Source organism: Schistocerca nitens, chromosome 8, assembly GCF_023898315.1.
Source record: "Schistocerca nitens isolate TAMUIC-IGC-003100 chromosome 8, iqSchNite1.1, whole genome shotgun sequence".
NCBI lineage: Eukaryota > Metazoa > Arthropoda > Insecta > Orthoptera > Acrididae > Schistocerca > Schistocerca nitens.
In genome coordinates, this window is record NC_064621.1 from 369,740,211 (window position 1) to 369,756,703 (window position 16,493).

The window sequence follows — 16,493 nt, forward strand, 5'->3', positions numbered from 1 at the left end:
GAGCGTCATTTAAGACTTGAAGATGGTGTATTAAGTCATCGAAACTTGTTTCAGATGTAATAAATTTACATCATAACGACAGCTGCAGATATTTCGCTTTATTACTCTCGATGGAACACAGTCAAACACCTCGCTGCACAACTGGACGTCTCTGATGGAAGAAAAAAATGGTTCCAATGGCTCTGAGCACTATGGGACTTAACTTCTGAGGTCGTCAGTCCCCTAGAACTTAGAACTACTTAAACCTAACTAATCTAAGGACATCATAAGGATTCGAACCTTCGACGTAGCGGTCGCGCGGTTCCAGACTGTAGCGCCTAGAACCGCTCGGCCACTCCGGCTGGCTTTGATGGTAGAGCTGATACCCTTGTCCACCAGTTGGGGTACCCCAAGGTGTTTGGTCTCTGATATTCTTGCCGCCTAACATAAGACCATAAAGAGGAACGTATACTATCTGTGCGGAATTGTTTACGTGACAGATTTTTGTCGATCATCGTCACAGGCGATGGAACATTGCTTCACCAATTTGATCCCCAAACAAGTTGGCAGTCTGTGGAGCGGTGCCACAGCACCTGTCCTCTGAAGAGAACGCCATACACTCACCCCGTCTTTTGGCCCTCTGAAGCCGTTATTCTGTTCGATGTCCTCTCTCGTGGTTCAACGATCAGCACTCGAGTGTACTATGCTACCCTCTGGAAACTGAAGAATCGATATCAATGTGTTCGGCATCACAATATTGCAAATGAACGTCTCCTTCTCTTGGGCTACACGTCTGTGCACCCGAAAGATGCTCACGAAACAGCATTAGACTGTTTTCCTCGGCCACCCTACAACCCGGATCTCGCAGCTTCCATCTCTTTGGCACAATGAAGGATGCAGTCCGCGGGAAGCAGTACATGGATGATTATGAGGTTACTGATCCAGCAGACGTTGGCTCAGCCATCGACCCATTAGAAGTCTCAGTTACAACTTCGACTGTGCGTTGTAGACGGGGAAGGTATGACTTGACTTGCTGTCACATGTACGAGGGGGGACCCAAAAGAAACCGGACTCCGAGGGCGCTGCCACTCGTAGACGTAGTGCAGGGTTCTCACGCTAGATGGTGTTAGTAGAGACCTTCATGAAACAGCTGTGCAGACGGCGTCAGTGTAGAGCTGAACGTGCAAGTGTGGTATTTTGTTTCTCTGACTGTTGGCAGGTTACCTCTGCGAAGTCGTTATGGCAACTTTAAAAGAACAAAGAGTGTGTGTGAAATTTTGTTTCCTGCTTAAAAAAACTGCAACGGAGACACACCAAATGCTTCAGGAAGCTTTCCAGGAGGACGCTATGAGCCGCACACAGGTTTTCGAGTGGTTTGGGAGCTTTAAACGTGGTGAGATGTGTGTTGAAGACCAAGCTCGTTCTGGACGCCCTTCAACATCGCGCCGGCTGAAGTGGCCGTGCGGTTAAAGGCGCTGCAGTCTGGAACCGCAAGACCGCTACGGTCGCAGGTTCGAATCCTGCCTCGGGCATGGATGTTCGTGATGTCCTTAGGTTAGTTAGGTTTAACTAGTTCTAAGTTCTAGGGGACTAATGACCTCAGCAGTTGAGTCCCATAGTGCTCAGAGCCATTTGAACCTTCAACATCGCGAAACGAGGAGAACATTGAAAAGGTCCGCCAAAAGTTCAACGAGGATCGTCGCCAAACGATCGACCAAATTTCAGCAGAGACAGGAATCAGTTGGAGCTTGTGCCCGCGGATTTTTAGTGAGGATTTACACATGAGACTTGTTGCTGCTAAATTTGTTCCGCGCCTTCTCACACAGGAGCAAGAAACCATCTGCATGAATGTGTGTGAGGACTTGAAAACAGAGATTGTTCGTGATCCAGACTTCTTGAACAAAGTCATTACAGGGGATGAGAGTTGGTGTTACGGGTATGACGCAGAGAGCAAGCAAGCGTCAAGCCAGTGGAGGACTCCCAACTCTCCCAGACCAAAAAAAGCAAGGCAAGTGAGGTTAAATGTGAAGACGATGATCATTGTCTTTTTTGATGTTCGTGGAATTGTGCATCGGGAATTCGTACCCCCTGGCCAGACTGTTAACCAGCACTTTTACTTGGATGTTTTAAGGCGTCTGCGAGAGGATGTGAGGAGGAAACGCCCGGAACTTTGGCGATCAGGTGACTGGTTTCTGCATCATGATAACTCTCCAGCAAACACGGCCTTACGAGTGACCCACTATTTGACATCTCAGAGGTGGTTTGTCGTTCCCCACGCTCCGTATTCGCCGGACCTAGCCCCGTGCGACGTTCTCCTATTTCCACGAATGAAAAAAACGCTAAAAGGGGAGCGTTATGACGATGTGGAGGCGGCAAAAACAGCTTCGCAAAGGGCACTGGAAAATATCAAACTTGAAGAGTTCCAAACATGCTTCCAACAGTGGGAAAAGAGACTTGACAAGTGCATCGCATGTAATGGATAGTATTTTGAAGGTGACTGAAGTAATTTTGTAAGAAGGTTCATCAATAAATTTTTTATGACGACAATCGGGTTTCCTTTGGGTCCTCCCTCGTAAATGTTAATAGATATTTTATACTGTAATGATGCTATAATACCAAAACCTTTCGTTGCACATAAAAACCAAATAAAACAGCTATGTGCCCTGCATTTCCGTAAATAAAAAAATAGATTATGGCTGCTGAAAATCCCCTTCGAGAAATGTTATTGTAATGATACTGCTTAAAAGTGGTCTATGGATCGAATGGGTTCATCACCCGAAGGCTGCTGAGTTGGGGACTAATCCCACCGTACCTACTCCTACGAAAACAAAGGAAAACGCTATCAAAGTCAACCTGAATTGATCGTCCTTATTCACAATATAATCGCTACATCCCACCCAAACAATTTTTTACGTCCTGCCCGCAACGCAGAAAACGTCATGCGCCTCATCGGCAATGACCTTTGGAATATGCGTCCATCTGACCTCCCCATAACCTCGATGATGTTGCCCTAGCTGCCTATTCCGCGCTTAATTTCAATGCCTATCCCACTTCTTATTTTCCCGAGTACACTGAATCGTTTAATACCCTCCCATTTTATCTTGTGCAGCACATGCAGCCATACAGTATCCCCCCATATCCCCAAATCTGTCCCACCACACAATCTGAGAAACTTCCACACCAGTCTCAGCTGCCTGAGTTCATCCTTTGTTCACTCTACCAAGGTCTATCTAAATATTACCTGGTGATAATCAGGCAACAACCGACATCAGCGCCTTCTGTCCCATCACCAGGGAGTAGATCACTATACAAACTCGACCGAATCAGTATCACCCTTTATCTAATAGTATCTTCTGTTAATCATCTTCTATTCTTTTTTAATATCACTTAAAAACCTGTAGGTTGAAGAGTGACTACATCGCTGCTAGTAGCAGCCCCTGCATGGGGGAATGAATTTACAGTTAGAAAAAGAAGACATCATTCGGCAAGGGCACACGCTTCACATGTCGAGGAACTCGTATTATTTTGTCACAAAGATTAGCAGTGATGGTAATCAGGGTGACAAGTGTGTAACGCCGGAAATGCATATTTTCCTATTTCCATCTATTGTACTATAATTTTTTTTCCTTGGTTTGTTACCTCAAGATATGACATTTCTGTCTCTTTATATATTGTAATTGTTTTACTGTTTGTATATATATATATTTATGCATTTATGTTGGTTTGTTTTGTGAATATTATTTGTATTTTTACGCTGGGTCTTGCCTAGGGAAAACTGCTATCGAACGATTACATCGATAGGTCGTGTGAAGAATCAAAGTGTGTAGGATGTTTGGTAGTGTTAACTCTGTCGCGTGGAGCGCGAGCATGAGGGAGTCTGGCTGGAGTAGTGCGGTTGAGCAGGTGTGTTGTGTGACGCTCCCGCGAGTTGCCGCGCTTTCGGGGTTTGGCAGCATGTAATTGCGCTCGACTGGCTATAATAGGTTCTAGCACGGTGTCGCGGACGGGGGGGAAGCATTAGCCGGCACACATCAAGAGCCCGTTTCGCCTGGTGACCGTGTCGAGAAGAAGGCGCGCCAGCATCCAGCTTCTGCAACAGCGACGGCCGACAATGAGTGACTGTCACCACCTCCTCGATCGACGACTTCAAACCTTCAATCAACCAACAAGGAAGACTAAAAGCACGTAAAGTTTCAGAACTGTATGGCAGGCCTCAGCTTTTCAAATTGTTCCATTTGCCTCGCAAAATTACAGCAACTTAGCATGAACCTTTGTTGCTCATTGTCCCAATTGCATTGCCAAGCAGGGTCCCTTCCTTTTCCGAAATGAAGCCGAGTGTCGTTGAAATTCAAACGCCAGCATTAAAATAATATAATTCCATTTCACTGCCTTAATTTCAGAGTTCAGTTAAAGTATTCATAGCTGGCTACAATATTTAGATTACACGAGCACAAATTAAGAGTGCGAGTTTTGTTAGCATATTTTAGCTTACCTGTGACTGCAGCTCAGCTTGGTACGTACAAAATTTTACTATTGTTAATTGTTCAGAATCATTTAATTCAAGTTCAAAGTTAAATCTCTTATTTCTAAATAGCGTAGATTCAAGTAGCTTTTGAAATGATTGTTGAGGTAGCCCAAGACTAACTGTATTTTACTGAATTTCGATGTGCTTCAGAAAGAAAGCTCACTATTAACTTCAGTCACTAAATTAACTTTCGATTTTCCGGTTTTGTTAATTATTTTGCTAAATTAAGTCAGAGTGTAGCGAAATTTAGTACTTCTGACAAACTTTCAGTTTTCACACTACAGCGTGTCAACCTCCAGTTGCCACGCTTCTAGTGCTAATTATATGTGTAATAACCTTTCTTTTTCAGTTATTATAGTAATTGTCCTTAGGACTGGCGACCGTAATTTCCCCCAAATCTCAAATACCTAATTACCGCTAGTTGATTGTTAACGTAACGGCCGCACATTTACTTTCTTTATTAACTTTACCCCTTTTCAAAATTAATTTCCACCAGTTTCATTTGCATTTTTCCTTTCAAATAGATGTAACCCTTTCCTCCCTCTTTACCGACAGATTAACTTCGGTGACGATTGCTTTTCCCAAATTTCCATTAGGTACACGCGGTTTAATTTTTCACTGTCATTAAGGTCGATAAGGGAGGGGGAGGTTACAAGTGCATTAAATTGTTTCAAAAGCTAGCGCCTAAAATTATAAAAGAAATCGTGTCCAGTAGCATGTGGAACGCGTCAAGGGTTTGAAGAATGAGGACCTGTAAGATGGCAAGAGTGAGGCGCGACAGCAGATTACTGTTAAAGCAACGGCAGCTTCGAGCTCAAAAGGAGCAAATGAATTTTCTAGGATGTGGCATTCCTATTTTCAAGCTTGACAACTCATGAAATCGCAACTAGAGAAGTATAGTTTACCGTCTGCTTCCGACTTTAAGAAAGTCATATCCCATTGAGTCATCAGTATTCTGTCCGGTTTTATGCGGACCGTCACGAACTCCTCTCCCGCGCCAAGCTCTGCATCTCGGAGTAGCACTTGAAACCTAATTCCTCAATTATTTGCTGCATGTATTCCAATCTCTGTCTTCTTCTATAGGTTTTGCCCTCTACCGTTCCCTCTAGTATTGTGGAAGCCATTGCCCGACGTCTTAACAGTTGTCCTATAATCGTGTCCCTTTCGCTTGTCAGTGTTTTCCACATATTCCTTTCCCCCTCGATTCGGCGCACAACTTCCTCATTTGTTACGTCATCAGTCCACATAATTATAAACATCAGTCTGTAGCATCATATCTTAAGTGCTTGAATTCTCTTCTGTTCCGGTTTTGGCTCAAATGGCTCTGAGCACTATGGGACTCAACATCTGAGGCCATCAGTCCTCTAGAACTTAGAACTACTTAAACCTAACTAACCTAAGGACATCACACACATCCATGCCCGAGGCAGGATTCGAAACTGCGACCGTATCGGTCGCGCGGTTCCAAACTGAAGCGCCTAGAACCGCTCGGCCACGTTCCGATTTTCCTACATGCTTGTTTCACTACCATGCAACGCTGTATTCCAAACGTGCATTTTCAGAAATTTATTCCTCAAATTACGGCATACGTTTGATACTAGTAGACTTCACTTGCTCAGAAATGTCCTTTTTTCTAGCGCTAATCAGCTTTTGATGTCCTCCTTGCTACGTCCATCATTGGTTATTTTGTGGTCTAGAGAGTAGAGTCTACTTTGTGACCATCAAACCTGATATTAAGTTTCTCGCTGTTTTCATTTCTGCTGCTACTCATTACATTCGTCTTTCTTCGATTTACTCTCAGTCCACATTCTGTACTCGTTAAACTGTTCATTTCATTCAGTAGATCATGTGATTTTTCTTCATTTTCACTCAGGGTAACAATGTCATGTGTGAATCGTATCACTGGTATCCTTATACCTAGAACTTTAATTCCACTGCTGAACGTTTCTTTTATTTCCATTATTGCTTCTTCGACTTGATCAGTAGTGGCGAAGGAATATATCCCTGTCTTACACCCTTTTTAATATGAGCACTTCGTTCTAGGTCGTCCACTGTTACCATCCCCTCTTAGCTCTTGCACATACTGTATATTATCCACCTCTCCCTACACCTAACTACTATTTTTCTCAGAATTTCGAACACCTTGCACCATTCCAAATTGTCGAACGCTTTTTCCAGGTCGAAAAATCCTGAGGGTGTGTCTTGATTTTTTCTTTAGTCTTGCTTCCATTGTCAACCGCAACGCCAGAACTACCCCTCTGGTGCATCACAATTCCTAAGGTCAAACTGATCATCTTACACATCCTCAATTTTCAGTCTTTTATATGAATAAAAAGTGTCGCAAAGCAAACGAGTAAATGCTCACCGTCTGTACTGTAGTGGTGTGAGGGGGTTGAACAAGACTGAATGTCAGGATGTAGTTCAAAGCCTAGTATGGCGTATGCAGGACAGTGGATTGCATTGCTCTCTACCGGCACCCATGTGATCACGTAATCAAGAGGGCTCAATTAACAACAAAATTCTTTATTCGACAAGGTTTCTGTATGGAGGTTGATGACGTGTCTCTGTACCTCAGCCCAACACCTGGCAATGTGCTTGGCTCGCTACAGAGCGATTGCGTTAGACAGCGGAAGGACGTGGCCGGTGTGAAAGAAATTAGTGCTACACTGTTCTTTCATTCATCACTCCTAGTCACTGCACACACCACACACATCATACACACATTTTTTTTTCCTAACGGAACACTATACACACTAACATCAATGGATCTCAAGGCCATAGCAACGATGTTTGTTTTCATTTTGTTTTATGAGACTTCCAATTTGCTACCATGAAAACTGAGTCAGCATCCCTGTTACTAGGGGCTGAGCGGCGAGTATTTATAGTCGACCTACCTAGCTACGCTGTGACAGGGCCCCATCTCCAGTCACATTCGTGACCACGGTAGCACTGCACCGTATCACGGCGCGTGGAGATTCGGCTCACCACTGCGGTCTCGCAGCACGCAGTACCACGAACTTTCTAGTGCCTGGCAGCAGGATTTTGTAGGCAGCATGCCTGTCCGTCTCTCAGAGAGAGTTGTGAAACCTGGGTAGAGGTTGTTGCTGCAGCGATATGAACCACTGACAAGCAAAACAAGTAACAATGTGTTGAGTATTTTAGTGTGACACCTTGTAATGCCCCTACCTTACATACTCCACAGTTTCGGTGCCGATAAATATTCTTTGTAATAACACTGATAAGTAATATTCATGATTATCTAAACTATTATTTCTTAGGTTAAGGGGAGGCAAGATTACACACTGTTTAACTGTGATCGTTATTACTGTAGTGTAGAACAATTAACATAAATTAGAAAATACTGTTTTGGTAAGAAGACCATCTTCGTTAATCATTCCGATATGGTTCTCACATGTTTCCCCAAATCATTTCCGTCATTTTCTGAGATGATTCCTTGTAATATGCTGTTGCCATTACCTTTCCCACTCCCATATAACTCCTGGTAATTTGCAACTGACGTCTACCCAGATAAAATACTATTACAATTTTTATTACTGTTATTCACTGTATGTACGATTCTGTTAATGTGTGACATGCCGTGTGAGAAGCTCACTGGATCCCTACAGAAAAAAAAGAAAGAATAAGAGTAGTAAACAAGCTTCTGTGACGCTCCATTCGACAAACCGAAATAAGGTAATTGATCTTCGGAACTTGGCCCCATATTAATTTTTTGGTGAGGGCATGTCAAACTACGTACAATGAATGAATGAATGAATGAATGAATGTCGTGTGAGTAGGGCCTCCCGTCGGGTAGACTGTTCGTCGGGTGCAAGTATTTCGATTTGACGCCACTTCAGCGACGTGCGCGACGAGGAGATGAAATGATGATGATTAGGACAATACAACACCCAGTCCCTGAGCGGAGAAAATCTAGCAGGGAATCGAACCCGCACCCTTAGGATTGACATTCTGTCGCGCTGACCGCTCAGCTACCGGGGGCGGACACGTACAATGAATACTGAACACAGAGGTTACTGCATCTGCTCCTCTACCCTACATATAAGTCTGCGGTCTGTTATCCCACGTACTAGACAGTAACACGCTATTCTGTCAGTGAGTTCCGTGGAATCGTCCAAGGACTTTAGGTGATGGGAGATACCAGGAGAGATAAACTGCTAGACAATGATTTATATTAGAACCAAGGTGGATAAAATGAAATCCGGAGTCCGTACCATAACGCAAACTTCTTCTAACAAGTGCTGTATCCCTCTGTCTCTCGCAGAAACAATGAAAAGACGAAATACAAAACTTGATCTCGTATTCCTCAGGTTGGTCAACGTGAAAATCTTTTTTTATTATTATTTTTTATTTCCTCATGGCCGTCTCCTTACAGAAAGCTGTTTAATACATGTGGTAACATCTGTGATGTCTAGTCCTCTCGGAAATTCTGGGAGCACTACATTTTCTACTGTTAGGTCAGTGTGTACTTTGTACGTTTCCTTCAACGACGTGTTACATGAAGTTTTATTTCTCGCTTCGGCAGATGTGACTAAGATAAGCCCTTTCGCCGCTTTTGAAGATTCTTATGACTCGAGTAAATCTATATTTCAAACACCTTCAGTTAATTAATTCATGAAAATTCCACTATCCAAGATTCCAAGCCACACATCAGTACCGATAGCGGAAAGCAGATACAACACACTAACGTGTGATTATCTGATGATCGTGAATGCTCTGGAGACGCATGAATTTTTCCAATGGAGCTTGGATAGCGCTAGTTGTAGCTTGTATCACTACATGATTCCATTTCTCTACCAGCAAGCATATTAGATATCGGATTTTGAGCTCCCAGTTGTAGCTCGCATGTATTTATGATCCCTTTTCTCTGTTAGCGTGCATACTACATATCAGATATTGCACTCTGAGTTATTGTTCCTTGATGTTGATAATCATATTGTGGAAACATATTTCTTGTGTTTGGAAAATGGATATTAAATCTAGGCTCTTTGTTAGGGACGCTAAATCTCTTTGGAAGCAACAATATTAACAGATACGGAGGTAATTTCAGGAGTATCCTGATGAAGTCTGATATGGTCGTTACGGTTTACAATATATATTTATATTAAGGATGTAGTAGATAACGTCGAATGCAGCATGAAATTGTTCTCGGACGATGCACTTGTGTTTAGAAAGACAGTAACGGCAGAAGACTGTCTGGAATTACAGAAAGACGTGCAGAGCATCGATAACTGATGCGGGAAATGAAAGTTGACTCTGAACATAAAAAAGGATAGGTTACAAGAGGACGAAGAAAGCCCCTACTTTTAGAATAATCTGTTGGTTAAAAATCACTGGAAACATTAAATGCCGTAAAACACGCAGGAATAGCCTTCCGGGATGATCTAAACTGAAATGACCACATAAAACGAATCATAAGATCCACAAATACCAGAGTGAGATTTAGTGGAAGAAACTTAAGCAAAAGTAATTCATCGACGAAGGAAGTGGCTTACGGAACATTCATTCGACTGATTCTTCAGTACTGCTCATTAGACTGGACCCCTAATGAGAGTGTTTTAAAAGAAGAGATAGACAAGATCCAACGGAGAACCGAGCGTTTCGGCATGGGATCGTTTACTGGGCGCATAGCGTTTGAGGGCGTAAGTTTCGAGAAGAGTCGGTAAACATATTGGTTCGTTCCAAATACGACTCGCGAAGCAACCACGATGGGAATATCATAGAAATTACGAGTAAAGCTAATACTAATTCTTCCTATGCGCCATTCGCGAATGTAACCGCGACGGAGCGTACAGATAGTGGTAACAGAGGTACCGGAAGTGGCGTTCGCCAAACACGTAAAGTAGCTGGAGGAGTTTAGATGTAGATGTACAGCTGAGAGTTTTATCTGTCATCAGCGGGTATCGCAGTGTCAAATGTGAGCCGAATGTTGTTTAAACTATTGCAACAAACTTCTCTTAATGATCTATTTCTCACGCCAACATAACGAACACATAAACAAAAAAAAGAGGAAAGAACAAGGATTGCTGCTCTACTGAAAGGCAATCACCAGCAGCATTGACGCTATATGGAGCCAACACGGTGCTTCCATGTTAACGTTTCACACGAAGTAGCGAGAAAAGGCTGACTTTGTTCAAGAACTGAGTAAACGAAGGTTGTCTTTGAGACGAACACGTGTTATTCTCCCTGCCCCTCCAGCATCCTCTCAAATCTGCTACAGTCACGCTCTTATGTATGAACCGCGCAGCAGGAACGCAGATGTAAATTCACCGTCCGCAGCGCGGCTCCGAACACAATGGGTGCCGCTTCACATCTCGTTAGATACTGTCTGAGCAGGAGCCCACTGAATCAGTCAGGTTCGCAGCAGGAGCTCGTAACTCCTCTCCTTCATGCAAAGCCCGCCGTCACGAACCCTCTTTTTGTCACGGAAGCAGCCAGAGAGGAGCGTACATCACAGTGAATAGTCAGCAAAAATGTTCTGTTAGGATAGAACCTGGAGCAAATCAATTTACGGTTATTTTTTAATTCACTAAGTATTTAATAAAGTACAATAAGCAGGCTTTTCAGACGAACCTAAAAAATTAAATGGACATTCAGAATGTGAAAGGTTATCGAATAGAGTAAGTAGATGAATACAGGCATCTGACGGGGAAATCTTGCTTGCTATATTTACCTCTATGAAGGAGAAAGTTAAAAAATACACTACTGGCCATTAAAATTGTTACACCAAGAAGAAATGCAGATGATAAACGGGTATTCATTAGACAAATATACTAGAACTGACATGTGATTACATTTTCACACAATTTGGGTGCATAGATCCTGAGAAATCAGTACCCAGAACAACCACCTCTGGCCGTAATAACGGCCTTGATACGCCTGGCCATTGAGACAAACAGAGCTTGGATGGCGTGTACAGGTACAGCTGCCCATGCAGCTTCAACACGATACCACAGTTCATCAAGAGTAGTGACTGGCGTATTGTGACGAGCCAGTTGCTCGGCCACCATTGACCAGACGTTTTCAATTGGTGAGAGATCTGGATATTGTCCTGGCCAGGGCCGCAGTCGAACATTTTCCGTGTCCAGAAAGCCTCGTACAGGACCTGCAACATGCAGTCGTGCATTATGCTGCTGAAATGTAGGTTTTCGCAGGGATCGAATGAAGGGTAGAGGCACGGGTCGTAATACGTCTGAAATGTAACGTCCACTGTTCAAAGTGCCGTCATTGCGAACAAGAGGTGACCGAGACGTGTAACCAATGGCACCCCATACCACACGCCGGGTGATATGCCAGTGCGTTCACCGCGATGTCGCCCAACACGGATGCGACCATCATGATGCTGCAAACAGAACCTGGATTCAACCGAAAAAATGACGTTTTGGCATTCGTGCACCCATGTTCGTCGTTGATTACACCATCGCAGGCGCTCCTGTCTGTGATGCAGCGTCAAGGGTAACCGCAGCCATGGTCTCCGAGCTGATAGTCCATGCTGCTGCAAACGTCGTCGAACTGTTCGTGCAGATGGTTGTTGTCTTTCAAACGTCCCCATCTGTTGACTCAGGGATCGAGACGTGGTTGCACGATCCGTTACAGCCATGCAGATGCTAGTGATACGAGGCCGTTGGGATCTTTCACGGCATTCCGTATTACCCTCCTGAACCCACCGATTCCATATTCTGCTAACAGTCATTGGATCTCGACCAACGCGAGCAGCAACGTCGCGATACGATAAACCGCAATCGCGATAGGCTACAATCCGACCTTTATCAAAGTTGGAATCGTGATGGTACGCATTTCTCCTCCTTACACGATGCATCACAACAACGTTTCACCAGGCAACACCGGTCAACTGCTGTTTGTGTATGAGAAATCGGTTGGAATCTTTTCTCATGTGAGCACGTTGTAGGTCTCGCCACCGGCGCCAACCTTGAGTGAATGCTCTGAAATGCTAATCATTTGCATATCACAGCATCTTCTTCCTGTCAGTTAAATTTCGCGTCTGTACCACGTCATCTTCGTGCTGTAGCAATTTTAATGGCCAGTAGTGTAATTTTAAAGAAACAAGTAAAATAGCTTTGCTGCAGCAACGAGATTTTACCGGAGGACTGCACTATACAATTAAACTCATTGGAATAGCGGGGTGTCCATAGGCTTACGATAACCTCTGGTAATGGCGATAGAGATACTAATTTGCACATTCCATATATTGGCATTAGGCACATGTGCCGACATTGACGGCAGTCACCTCAGCCAGAAAAGAAAACATCATCACATAAGCTACACTCCTGGAAATTGAAATAAGAACACCGTGAATTCATTGTCCCAGGAAGGGGAAACTTTATTGACACATTCCTGGGGTCAGATACATCACATGATCACACTGACAGAACCACAGCCACATAGACACAGGCAACAGAGCATGCACAATGTCGGCACTAGTACAGTGTATCCACCTTTCGCAGCAATGCAGGCTGCTATTCTCCCATGGAGACGATCGTAGAGATGCTGGATGTAGTCCTGTGGAACGGCTTGCCATGCCATTTCCACCTGGCGCCTCAGTTGGACCAGCGTTCGTGCTGGACGTGCAGACCGCGTGAGACGACGCTTCATCCAGTCCCAAACATGCTCAATGGGGGACAGATCCGGAGATCTTGCTGGCCAGGGTACTTGACTTACACCTTCTAGAGCACGTTGGGTGGCACGGGATACATGCGGACGTGCATTGTCCTGTTGACACAGCAAGTTCCCTTGCCGGTCTAGGAATGGTAGAACGATGGGTTCGATGACGGTTTGGATGTACCGTGCACTATTCAGTGTCCCCTCGACGATCACCAGTGGTGTACGGCCAGTGTAGGAGATCGCTCCCCACAGCATGATGCCGGATGTTGGCCATGTGTGCCTCGGTCGTATGCAGTCCTGATTGTGGCGCTCACCTGCACGGCGCCAAACACGCATACGACCATCATTGGCACCAAGGCAGAAGCGACTCTCATCGCTGAAGACGACACGTCTCCATTGGTCCCTCGATTCACGCCTGTCGCGACACCACTGGAGGCGGGCTGCACGATGTTGGGGCGTGAGCGGAAGCCGGCCTAACGGTGTGCGGGACCGTAGCCCAGCTTCATGGAGACGGTTGCGAATGGTCCTCGCCGATACCCCAGGAGCAACAGTGTCCCTAATTTGCTGGGAAGTGGCGGTGCGGTCCCCTATGGCACTGCGTAGGATCCTACGGTCTTGGCGTGCATCCGTGCGTCGCTTCGGTCCGGTCCCAGGTCGACGGGCACGTGCACCTTCCGCCGACCACTGGCGACAACATCGATGCACTGTGGAGACCTCACGCCCCACGTGTTGAGCAATTCGGCGGTACGTCCACCCGGCCTCCCGCATGCCCACTATACGCCCTCGCTCAAAGTCCGTCAACTGCACATACGGTTCACGTCCACGCTGTCGCGGCATGCTACCAGTGTTAAAGACTGCGATGGAGCTCCGTATGCCACGGCAAACTGGCTGACACTGACGGCGGCGGTGCACAAATGCTGCGCAGCTAGCGCCATTCGACGGCCAACACCGCGGTTCCTGGTGTGTCCGCTGTGCCGTGCGTGTGATCATTGCTTGTACAGCCCTCTCGCAGTGTCCGGAGCAAGTATGGTGTGTCTGACACACCGGTGTCAATGTGTTCTTTTTTCCATTTCCAGGAGTGTATATATGAGCCCGCTGACCAAAATATTTATTGATGACGCAAAAATTAAGTGTCTCGAAGAGAAATGGCAAGAAGAACATTAAGACCATTACTTCAACGGTTAAGATTCTTGTGAAGCATACACACACACACACACACACACACACACACACACACACACACACACACAAAAACCACTGGTAGTGTACCAAGGAAATCCTGCTTGTAATTCACATTATCACTGACTACACCAAACAAAAGAACATCACAATGCATCCTGAAATAAAATCTATAAGGTATCCTCTCGAAATATCGTCTACGTACGAGAGTTTATTCTCACTTCCATTTGGAAGAAACTACATCTGATATAACTGCATCTATATCTAAATGCTGCTAGCGCCCTTACGGTGTGTGGCGGAGGGTACTCTGTGTACCTCCGTCATTTCACCCTTTCCTTGTTCCACTCGCGAATGGTTCGCCCCCGAGTGAATTCGAATCCCTCTAATTTTGCATTAATGATCTTACGTTGTAAGAGAAGCATCATACTGATTGGCTCTGCTATGAACGTACGCTCTCGGCACTTTGACAGTGAACGAGAGCGTGAAGTAGGTCTCTCTTGCATAGCGTGCCACTGAGGTTGGCTGAGCATCCCTGTGAAGCTTTCGCGCTTACTAAATGAACCTGTTACGAAACGCGCTGCAATTCTTTGGATAATCTTTATTTCCTCTATCACTCCTCTGTGGAACGGATCCAGGACTGATAAGCAGCATTCAGATATTTGCCAAACGAGGAGTTTGTAGGTTTTTTGTGGTCGTTTCACTGTAAATCCCTCCGTACTCATGCTCTTAGATATTTTACGGATGTAGCTACTTTCGGTGATGATAGATACGATAATAGGTCTTTCTCCCTATTTGTGCACACTACGCTACATTTGCTTACGTTGAGGCCAATTGCTATTTCCTGCACGTAGCGTCGAACCTCTGCAAGTATTCCTGCCCTTCGCTACAATTCTCCAGCTCTTGGGGTTTTCCAGTGTACAACAACACCATCAACTAATCCCCTCGCGGAACCTCCGAAATTATCCACAAGATCATTTACACCTATTGCGAAAAATAATGGTCCTGTAACACTCTCTTGGAGTACGCCCTATTCCCACCTCTGAAGATTTATCACCGTTGACAATGACATCCTGCTTTCTGTTTGCTGTAAACTCTTCAATCTAATCGCAGAGCTTGGCCGATATTTCGTACAATCGTATTTTGTTCGTTAGTCGTGAATGCGGAACTGTATAGAAAGTCTTCTGGAAGTTAACGAACAGGGCATCTATCTCGCCCTCGTATCTACTGCTTTCTGGATCTCGCGGGCAAAATGAGCGAGACGATTTCAGAGGATCGTTCCTAAAGAGGAGCTATTCGGCCTCCAGAAATGTCATAATACCCGAGCACCAACATTCCAAACAGCTACTACAGACCAGCATCTTAAGTGTAAGTGCTTCTTTGCGACGACCCTTGGAAACGAGAAAGACCTGTGCTCTCTTTTTTCTGATTATTAGGAACGCTTCACTCGTCCAGTAACTTACGGGGTTGGACATAGAAGAAAAGCAAATTCATTCGCATATTCTATGTAGTATCGTACTGGTATCCCGTCAGACCCAGTAGGCTTTCCTCTATTGAGTGATTCCATTTGTTTTTCTATCCCATGGTAACTTATTTCGACATCTGTCATTCTGACATTTGTATGAAGAATTAAAGGAGCAACTGCAATGCGGTCTTTCTTGGTGAAACAGTTTTGGTAAGATACGTTTAGTATTTAGGCCTACTCCGAGTCATTCTCCGTTTCGATGTCATTGTGTTTTGGACATATGACTATAAGGTGCGGTTTGGTTTTTGCTTATTCATGAATTGAGAACAACTGTGTGAGGTGAAATGACAAGTTTAATGTCGCAATATTTCTCACCAAATTACAGCTTTTCACACAGTTTTCAACTCGCCAACATAAAAACAAGGCAATGGATAATGCATCTTGCCAACATCAAAAAGTGAAATAAGTTTATACACAACAATGTTAAATATTAACTCTCTGAAAGCACATTAATCCTGAACACAATAATATGAAAGTTTAATTGGACGTTTCTTTATAAAATTGCTCCTACACATAAATTGCTCCTACACATACATTATGATGTTGGTCAGTATTTACCTTAAGCTGCTACGTCCTACTGTCTGCAAGGCCACTCTCTCCCACTGAAATTCCTACAAAACAAATATGGCCTTTGCTGAACTTTCCAGC